Genomic DNA, 11,012 nt, shown 5'->3' on the forward strand with positions numbered 1-11,012 from the left:
AGCTTCGAGCTTTTCCGGCGAGTCGATTCCGGCATCCAACAGAGAAACTAATTATATAAACTGACTTATTTTTTAACGACCTATACACTGATGTCATTCAATCAAGCCCAGAATTCATGAAACTAAAAATCCTAAATTCGATTTTGAACATTCAAACCCTAATTTCAGTTTTCCATAATCAAACACACTTTTCTACATGTTATTGAACTCTATTTTTGAAATATAATATACGAAATTGACCAGAAAAATATTATCTACACGATGGAATCATCAAATCATATCAACAATATCAAGAACAAATTTTCATAATTTAATCTTTAATAAATTCAAAATAAAACAATTAAATAAGAAAAATACCTTGATTCTTGCACAACAACAAATGGTGGATTCAGAAAGGGTTTTTCGAGAGCTTCGTTTTGATATATTGCATGCTTGAATCGGAGTTCGATAACGCCTTCGTTCGTGCGTTTGATTTTGAAGAACGTAAGGTTTTTAGGGTTTTTCTCTATAATTCAATAGTTTTAACTGATTGATTGTGATTATACGACTAAGTTGAAATAATAAAAGGGCTATTTATATTTATATAATATTAGATCGTGTTGGATCGTATTGGATCATTAAATTAGTTGCTTAGCTGCTAAGTAACTGCAAAAACGATCTGTTTTGATACCCGTATTGGATAATTATCCAAACCGGACTTTTATAAAACACCTTATATGAGAATAATGTAATAATATCCCGTCTTTTGAGAATACGGGTTTTGTTGATATCTCGAAATGATTATCGTATCGAAAATTATATGCCTGGACGCGTACGGGTCAAACCGTAATCCGGATTGAAAAAGTTAAAACACGGAAAATGTCCGGAATTACCAGATTAGGAAGGAGTTTTCGGAAGAGTTTCGGATTGTAAAAAGGTAAAAATGGTTGAGGTTGGACGATTCCCGATTTTATAAAATAGTTTTGTAATTATACAGAAAAAAATTGTTAAATCTGTAAATCATTATAAAATCAAATAACGATCCAAAAATTACCAGAAAAATATCACATTCATCTATATTTTATTCTGGACATAATATAATTAACATACTCACATTAAATTTCATATATACATCTATTTATCAATATCAATTATCTGATAATTCACATTATAATCACATAATAATCATTTAATAATCATTTATTGATAAAATAATTACACGCGATATCCCGGATATTACAGCAGATGTCTCAACAGTTCCTGAAAGAATTGGCAAGTGAGCCAACAAATCATCTAAAAGATGATGCTCACTTGCACTAGATTTTGGCTTCTCCAACATAGTTAAAGAAGGAGAATCAGGGATTGATGTGTTGATCATATCCACATCCAGAGAATGTGTGGGAGAGTTTGGTGTTTGTGGTGCTTCTATGATTAAAGATTTTGGCTGTGACTCCACATTTATTGGAGCCACATCAAACTGAATTTGAGATGGTACAGTGACTGAGTCTTTAGCTGTAGTTTGAATTACGTGTGTTCCCTGTGCATCCCCAATGGTTTTAGATCTCTTCTTTCTGGCATAAGTTTGGGTGAACTTGTGTCCCTTACCCTCTTGGCATGTGCTCCTGGTTGGGAGATTGTTTCAATAGTAGCATCCTTTTGGGAGGATGAAACTAGAGTTGTGCTGATTTCCTTATTAATCACCATAGTTTGTTGGGAAACTGTGGTGTGGCTAGGCTTAGGTACACTCACCTTTCCATCCTTATTCTTGGGGTTTCTTTGAAGTTCACCCTGTCCCTCACCTACCTTATAACCCTTCACACTCCCTTCTTTAGTTTTGGTAGATTTTGCAAATGGATTCTTTTGAGAGAAACTAGAGGGGGTTTTCTTTGTTTTGGATTTGGAATTTGTTTTGGTGGCTTGAGTAGGCATCTATTGGGTCATTGACACAGATGCCATATCCACACTCAAAGGAAAAGAAATTTTGGAAGTAGGAATAGTAGAGACAGTGGTGCTTACCTCACTTGCCTGAGGGCCCTCCATTATTGGAAAATAGAAAAGGGGCACCTCTTTGTGATGATTTGCTCTATTAAGATCTGCAATCACTCTCTTTTCTTGAACCCAATAATCCAATTTGTTGGTTGGGTTCTCAATAACAATATCCTCAATAAGATGGTTAGCAAGAATGATAAAGAATCTAGCATAATAAATATTTTTAGCTCTCTTTTTAATTTCCCCTAACTTGTAGCCTAACTCAAACATGATCATATCACTGAAATTATATTACTTATTAGTAACTATCATGTAAAGCATATTGAGCATGGCAATGTTGACAGGATCAAAATTACTTACCTAACCAGAAAACACTTTGGTAACTACATCACACAAATAACTCCATTCTTTCCTAAGACCTAGCCTTCTAATCTCACTTAACTTAGTGATAGTGTTGAGTGGCATTTATGACACTTTATTATGCACTAATAAGCTTCGAATTGATGCATTTGTGCTCAAGTTGTTAAGTGTTTAATGTGTTTTCTAGTGTTTTTGCATTTTAGGCATTATCTAGGTATTCAGGTGAATTAGCATTTTTTTGGTGCTAATTTGGTGTCAAGGTGGTGTTGGAATAAAAGCTCGTGGAAAGCCGGTTCGAAGCAGCAAGGAAAAAGATGAAATTTGAGTTTTTCCCAGAAGGACGGCGCGCCCGCGCTGTGATAGCCCGCGGCCGCGCCGGTGCGAAAAATATGAATCCTGATTCTAATTCGATTCTAAGTGGGGAGACTTCCAGATTGCAAAGGAAAGCTATATATATTCAAATAAGGACGTTTTCATAGAGAGATGTACCAGAGCACAAGGAGAGCTGTAAGAATACCGTTTTAGCACGGATTCAATGAAGATGAAGAAGATCTTATTTTTACTTGTGAATCTTTTTATTAAGTTGTAACTTGGATGCTAGTTTTCTTACTTGTGAACCTTTACTCTTGTTTCGTACTTGGTTTTGTTATTTAAGTATAAATACTATATTTATTATACCATACTTTCATCGGAACCCACGTTGATGATGAGTCCGATTATGGGCTAATCGTTATTATGGGGTTCTAGCGGATTTATTTATGGATTTATTTAGTTAAATTATTTATATGACTTAGTGTGTGGTGATTGTATGATAACCTAGTATTGGTTGTGCTTATTCGTCTTATAAGAATCGCGAACTTGTAAGATAGAGTGTTAATTCTTAATGAAGCGACAGTGAATTTAAGGATTTAGAACTTGCCATGCTAGCATAGGTTCATGTGTTATTGTTATGCATGATTCGTAGGTAATTTTACCCATCTTACTTGTCATATGCAATCATGATAGATAACTTGTGCTTTAAACCTTGATGTTGTCAAATTCAATAAACATATAAGGTCTCAATATAATTGGTGTCTATTCAGCTTCTATCTCTTTTGCGGATGTCTAGTAGTATGTTATTCGTGTAACGAAAGTTGGTGATTAGTAGTTTCGTGTTATCTGATTAGTGTCATCACCATTGCATGCTAAGGTTAAGAACAATAAGGCTATTAAATGAAGTAATTAATGAAGTTAAAATCCTATATTTGTCTCATATAATATACAAATCGCTTTACTCTCTTAGTTATAATCATTAGTTTTCGTAGTATAAACAACCCAAATTGTTATCGTCTTAGCATTGGATAATAACCATATCATCGGTGCATAGGTGCATAAATTACATATTTAACCAACGCCAGTCTCTGTGGGAACGAACTAGAAAAGATTATGTATTACTTGCGAACACGTATACTTGTGTGAATTATTAGCGCGTGTTTAGCCCTAACAAGTTTTTGGCGCCGCTGCCGGGGACTGCAGTGTTAACTTTTAGTTTATGTGTTTGTCATCAGTGATCGTTAAAGTTCATTGACTAGGACATTGTTAATTACATACTCTCTTTTTTTCTTGTTGTATTTCAGGTAATCTAGCGATCGTTTATGTAAAGGCGTTAACGAGTTTGTAGGAGAATTCTGGAAAAAGACGAGGAAGAAGTTGTAGTAGATCGTGGGGAAGATTTTAAGAACGAAGAGAAAGTAGCCGAAAAAGAGAAAATTGAAGAACCACCTTTATTAGAGATGGAGGATCAAGCAGATAATTCTAAGGCTTTAATGGACTTTTTAAGCCTAAGATCAATGACATTCAGTCAAGCATCATCAGGCCAGCCATCAAGGCTAACACTTTTGAGATCAAGTCGAGCACGATTCAGATGATACATAACTCAGTTCAGTTTTGGGGTAATCCTACTGAAGATCCAAATATGCACATCAAGGATTTCATCGAGATCTGTGACACCTTCAAGTTCAACGATGTGTTTGAAGATGCCATTAAGCTGCGACTATTATCATTCTCTTTGAGGGACAAAGCGAAGTGTTGATTACATTCTCTACCACTAGGGTCTATCACCAAATGGCAGGATCATGCTCAAAAGTTTCTCACTAAATTCTTTCATATAGCGAAGACTGCTGTAATCAGGAATGCTCTTACTCAGTTTGCTTAGCAAACTGGTGAATCTCTGTGTGAGGCTTGGGATCAATACAAGGAGATGCTAAGGAAGTGCCTACACCACGACATGCCTGATTGGATGATCATAAACTGTTTCTATAATGGTCTAGGTGCACATTCTAGACCTATGCTTGATGCAGCATCTGGTGGAGCCTTATGGGCTAAAAGCTACAATGAAGCTTATGAGTCGATTGAGCTAATGGAAGCCAATGAATACCATAATCCTACGCAAAGAATGTTGCAAGGAAAGGTAGCAGGAATTCTGGAAGTGGATCAAGCTACTGCTATAGCTGCTCAACTACAAGCTTTGACGATGAAAGTGGACTCTTTGGCTAATTATGGAGTTAATCAGATTACTAGTGTTTGTGAACTTTGTGCGGGAGCACATGAAACTGAGCAGTGTGCTATTTCTAGCGAATCAGCTCAATTTGTGAGCAACTTTCAGGGATCACAACAACAAGCTCCAGCCACTTATCATCTGAACAACCGCAATCATCCTAACTTCAACTGGAGCAACAATCAGAATGCGATGCAACAATCTTATCAGCCATATACAACAAGGCAATATAACCCTTCTGGTTTTCAGCAACCGCAATTTGCCCTGAAGCAACAACTTCAAGTTCAGCAGTTACCTCAAGCTAATGAAAAATCTGAATTGGAGGAGTTGAGACTCATGTGCAAGAGCCAAGCTGTCTCTATCAAGACCTTGGAGAATCAAATTGGGTAAATTGCGAATTCATTACTAAACCGCCAACCTGGCACGCTTCCAAGCGATACTGAAGTTCCAGGCAAGAAGGAAGCTCAGGAGCATGTTAAAGCAATCACATTGAGGTCTGGTAAGGTTGTGAATCCTGAAGTAGCTAAAACTCCAATTTCTGAAGTGGAGGCTGATGAAGAAGAAGTGCAGAAGGAAGCCAAAGTGGAACCAAGGAAGACTACTGTTGAGCACATTCCTATTGAGGGTAATATAGGGGGGAAACAGATCTATCCTCCACCTTCTTTTCCTAAGAGGATGTAGAAGAAGAAACTGGATAAGCAGTTTGTGAAGTTTCTAGAGGTGTTCAAGAAACTTCACATCAATATACCTTTCGCTGAAGCTCTTGAGTAGATGCCTAGTTACACGAAATTCATGAAAGGTATTCTCTCTAGGAAGGTGAAGCTTGATAACTTAGAGATTGTTGCTCTCACGGAGGAATACAGTGCTGTGTTGCTACAGAAATTGCCTCTGAAGCTCAAAGATCCTGGAAGCTTCACTATTCCTTATACCATTGGAAATGTGTAATTTGATAAATGTCTATGCGACTTGGGAGCTAGCATCAATCTGATGCCATTGTCAATCTTCAAAAAGTTGGACTTGCCTGATCCAAAGCCTATATACATGACTTTGCAGTTGGCCGATCGTTCTATTACATATCCACGAGGTATTGTGGAGGATGTCTTGGTTAAGGTGGATAAACTCATTTTTCTGCCGATTTTGTAATTCTTGATTTCGAGGAGGATAAGAAGATTCCCATAATCTTGGGAAGACCTTTCTTGGCTACGGGCCGAACCTTCATGTGTTCAATGCCATGAAATTCCCTGCAAAAAATGAGGAGTGTTTTAAGGTGGAAATGGTCGATACTGTGGTTAATTATGAACTCGATCATTTGCTAAGGTCTGATGCTTTAGAGAAGGCCTTATTGGGGAATTCTGATAGTGAAGATGACAAGGGTGATGAGCACTTGCAATATTTGAATGCTTCTCCCTGGAAGCGAAAGATGGATATGCCTTTTGAATCTCTTAGATTAGAGGAGTTCAAAATTTCTCTGAAACGCCTCAATCCATCAATTGAGAAAGCTCCTACTCTTGAGTTTAAGCCTTTACCTGAACACTTAAGGTATGCATTTTTAGGTGAGGCATCTACTTTGCCTGTTATTATTGCATCTGACCTTTCAGGTACTGATGAGGAAAAGCTATTGAGGCTTCTTAGAGAGTTCAAATCGGCAATTGGTTGGACTATAGCAGATATCAAGGGAATCAGCCCTTCTTATTGTATGCATAAAATTCTGCTAGAGGAAGGAAGCAAGCCTACTGTTAAGCAACAGAGAAGGCTAAATCCGATCATGAAAGAGGTTGTGAAGAAGGAAATTCTCAAGTGGCTAGATGCATGAATTATCTATCCTATTTCTGATAGTTCATGGGTGAACATTCAGTGTGTGCCAAAGAAAGGTGGTATCACTGTGGTGGCTAATGAGAAAAATAAGCTTATTCCGATACAAACAGTCACGGGGTGGAGAGTTTGCATGGATTATAGGAAGCTGAACAAGGCTACAAGGAAGGATCACTTCCCTCTTCCTTTCATTGATCAGATGCTTGATAGATTGGCTGGGCATGATTACTATTGTCTTTTGGATGACTATTCGGGATATAATCAGATTTGTATCACTTCATAAGTTCAAGAGAAGACTATGTTCACATGTCCTTTCGGCACTTTTACATTCCGAAGAGTTTCTTTTGGGCTATGTGGAGCGCCAGCCACTTTTTAGAGATGTATGGTGGCTATCTTCTCTGACATGATTGGAAATAACGTAGAAGTGTTCATGGATGATTTCTCGGTCTTTGGAACTTCCTACGATGAATGCTTGCATAATCTGGGGTTAGTATTGAAAAGGTGCATTGAGACCAACTTGGTTCTTAATTGGGAGAAATGTCATTTTATGGTTTGCCAAGGCATCATTCTTGGGCACAAGGTTTCTAGCAAGGGGCTTGAGGTGGACAAAGCCAAGGCGGGGGTGATCGAAAATCTTCCTCCACCCATATATGTTAAGGGAACTCGCAGTTTTCTTGGTCATGCGGGTTTCTATAGATGTTTCATCAAAGACTTCTCGAAGATTTCGAAGCCGTTGTGCAATTTGCTAGAGAAAGACGTTACTTTCAAGTTTGATGACGAGTGCCTTGCTGCTTTTGAGACATTAAAGAAGAGCTTGATTACGGCACCTATTATAACTGCACCTGATTGGTTTGAACCATTTTAAATGATGTGTGATGCAAGCGACTATGCAGTTGGAGCAGTTCTTGGGCAACGCAAGAATAACATATTTTATGTAGTCTACTATGCTAGTAAGACTCTTAGTGGTGCTCAACTGAATTACACCACTACTGAGAAAGAACTTTTGGCTATCGTCTATGGTTTTGAGAAATATTGATCATATCTACTTGGGACGAAGGTGACAGTTTTCACTGATCACGCAGCAATTTGATATCTCGTCTCGAAGAAGGACTCAAAGCCAAGGTTGATTCAATGGGTTCTTTTACTTCAGGAGTTTGAGTTAGAGATCAAGGATAGAAAAGGGACTGAGAATCAAGTCACCGATCATCTCTCACGTTTAGAGGATCCAATTGCTACTTCACAAGATAAGTCTTTGATTAATGAGTCTTTTCCCGATGAGCAGTTATTTGGAGTGCAAGCAGAAGAACCGTGGTTTACAGATATTGTGAACTATCTTGTGAGTAACATCATGCCTCCAGAGTTGACTTTCGCTCAAAGGAAGAAGTTTCTACATGAGGTGAAGTGGTATATGTGGGATGAGCTGTTTCTTTTTCGCCAAGGAGCTGACCAAATCATCGAGATGTATTCCTTAAGCGAAACAGTGGGATCTTGCGAGATTTCCACTCAACGGCTTATGGAGGACATTATGGTGGAGAAAAGACAACATCTTGTATTCTTCAAGCATGATTCTTTTGGCCAACTTTGTTCAAATATACTCATCAGTTCATTTTGAAATGTGATCGATGTCAACGAGTGGGGAATATGTCTAAAAGGGATAAGATGCCTCTTAATGTGCTTCTCGAGTTCGAAGTCTTTGATGTTTGGGGAATTGACTTCATAGAGCAATTTGTCTCAGCTTGTAACAATCAGTATATCTTGTTGGCGGTTGATTATGTGTCGAAATGGGTTGAAGTTAAGGCGTTGCGAATGAACGATGTGAAGGTAGTGCTTAATTTTCTTCACAAGCATATATTTAATAGATTTGGAACTCCGAGAGTCATAATCACTGATGAGGAGTCGCATTTTTGTAACCACAAGTTCACTGTGATGATGTAAAGGTACGATGTGAATCATCGCATTGCTGCGGCTTACCATCCTCATATAAATGGTCAAGACGAGGTATCTAACAGAGAGATCAAGCGCATTTTAGAAAAGGTTGTGTGTCCATCAAGAAAATATTGGTCTTTGAAGCTTGATGAAGCTGTTTGGGCTTATAGAATAGTATACAAGACTCCGCTAGGTATGTCGCCGTATCAGTTGGTTTATGGTAAGGGGTGTCATTTGCCGGTAGAGTTAGAGCATAAGTCATATTGGGCTTTGAAGAAGTTGAATCTGGATTTGGATGCAGCTGGAAAGAAGAGGATGGTTCAATTGAATGAGCTCGATGAGTTTCGACTTCAAGCTTATGAGAACAACAAAATGTACAAGGAGAAAGTCAAGAGGTGGCACGATAGGGGTCTAGTGCTCAAATCATTTGTGCCGGGGCAGCAAGTTCTTTTTTTCAACTCTCGTCTCCGTCTTTTTCCTTGAAAGTTAAAGTCAAGATGGTTAGGGCTGTTTATTGTCAAAACTGTATTTCCACATGGAGCGGTGGAAATTTTAGAGAATGATTCAGGCCAAGCATTCAAGGTTAATGGTCAGAGGTTGAAGCATTACTATGGTGACACGGTGAACCACGAGGTGGTTAGTGCCATTTTATTGTCCGTTTGATCTCAAGTTTTACGTCAAGCTAATGATGTAAAGCAAGCGCTTCTTGGGAGGCAACCCAAGTTTGTTGTACATTAGTAAGTAGAGGAAGCAAGAAGAAAAGAGAAAATCACAAAAAAATAAGAAAAAGGAAAAAATTCAGGACTGACTTCAGAAGCTTGGCGCGCCCGCGTTGTCCTAGCGCGCGACCGCGCTGATTTCACAGAAGCACGACGCGCCCGTGGTGTTACAGCGTGCGACCACGCTGTTTACAGCGCGCGGCTGTGCCGATTTGGCAGAAGTAGCGTGCGCCTGCGCCGTCTCAGCGCGGCCCGCGCCGTGCCCCGACTCTGGAAAAAAATAAAAGGCAGTTAAGGGGGAAACGGGAATTTTGTTCCAAAATCAATTCCCATCCGAATTTTACTCCCCCACATCCCATAATTCCCTCTCGAAATCAAACCCATTACTCCCATTATTCCTATAATCAAATCCCACTTCTATTCCATATATAATTTTCTTTTCACCACCTATATATACATATACCCCATACACAAACTTCTTCACCAATTCACAAAATCTCAAACATAAATTCTCTCTCAAACATAACTCTTATTCTCTCTACTCACTTCCAATGGCACCCAAGAGACAAAGAACACAAGTCAGCAGCAGCACCACCGATTCATCAATTGTGGGTGGTGTAAGGTTGAGGTTCTCTACTCCCGAGGCTAAAGCGGAGTATACTAGGCTTCTTTCGAAGCCAATCATTAAGGAGCGAGGTTTTCTGCCATCAGAGAAGGATGGTCAGCAGTTGGAGATGATTCTTGAGATGGGCTGGGTTCCTATTTGCGAGGCACCTACTGCTGTGCCTATGAGTGTTGTTCGCGAGTTTTATGTGAATGCCAAGGCCGAGAAGAATGGCTTCACGGTGGTTCGAGGGAGGACAGTGGAGTATAGTGCAGAGGCTATCAGGACTGTGATTGAGCAGCCCGTGAGGAAGCCCGGGCAGGACACCTGGAACGATAAGACTTCAGAGGACTTTGATCTGGATCTTATTGTTGCTACTCTATGCCAGCCCAATACTCACTGGAAGATCAAGAAGGGCACGACCGTATATTCTATATTTCCGGTTTCCAGCATGAACAGTTTTGCCCGTGCATGGAACGCTTTTATATGTGCTAACATCATGCCATCTTCGCATGTGCATGAGATTACTGTGGAGCGTGCACGGCTGTTATGGGGCATTCTTCAGGGCGATTATATAGATTTAGGGATGGTTATCTATCAGGGGATTCTGAAGTTCTTGAGGGGGAGTACTACGGGGTCTATTCCGTATACGTCCGTGGTGACGAAGCTGTGCGTGGCAGTTGGTGTTCATTGGCCCACACACGAGCAGTTGCAGCTCCCGAGTGCTCCTATCGATAGCACTATTTTGGCTATAATGCAAGAATGGGATGGAGGCAAGCCCAATCTGAAGGGGCTTGGGTATTCTTATGACCTCCTACCTGGTAGGAGGCCAGCTGCTGGTGCCACTCATGCAAGCAGGACTACATGGAGATCTCAGGTAGGAGATGAGGGAGGACCATCATAACAGGCACATGAGGAGGAGGAATGAGCTGATATGGGAGCTGGCTTGAGCAGTATGCGGTATATGTGTCTGGCGAGAAGGATGGATGTGATGCATGACATCCACAGCAGGTTCACACGAGATCTCACCCAAGCATTGGGGACAGCTTTTAGAGCCACCGGTGTTGATATCCGGTGGCCAGTTTTT

The 11,012-nt window shown here is 39.8% G+C and overlaps 1 non-coding gene across 1 annotated transcript; it reads right to left on the reverse strand.

Annotated features, from left to right (window-relative positions):
• Positions 1-4,489: 4,489 nt before the first annotated feature.
• Positions 4,490-4,596, reverse strand: LOC141683015 (small nucleolar RNA R71). Its single transcript, XR_012560062.1, has one exon. It is a non-coding gene; the product is annotated as a small nucleolar RNA R71 (small nucleolar RNA).
• Positions 4,597-11,012: the final 6,416 nt, after the last annotated feature.

The sequence above is a fragment of the Apium graveolens genome, chromosome 1 (assembly GCF_009905375.1).
Source record: "Apium graveolens cultivar Ventura chromosome 1, ASM990537v1, whole genome shotgun sequence".
Lineage (NCBI taxonomy): Eukaryota > Viridiplantae > Streptophyta > Magnoliopsida > Apiales > Apiaceae > Apium > Apium graveolens.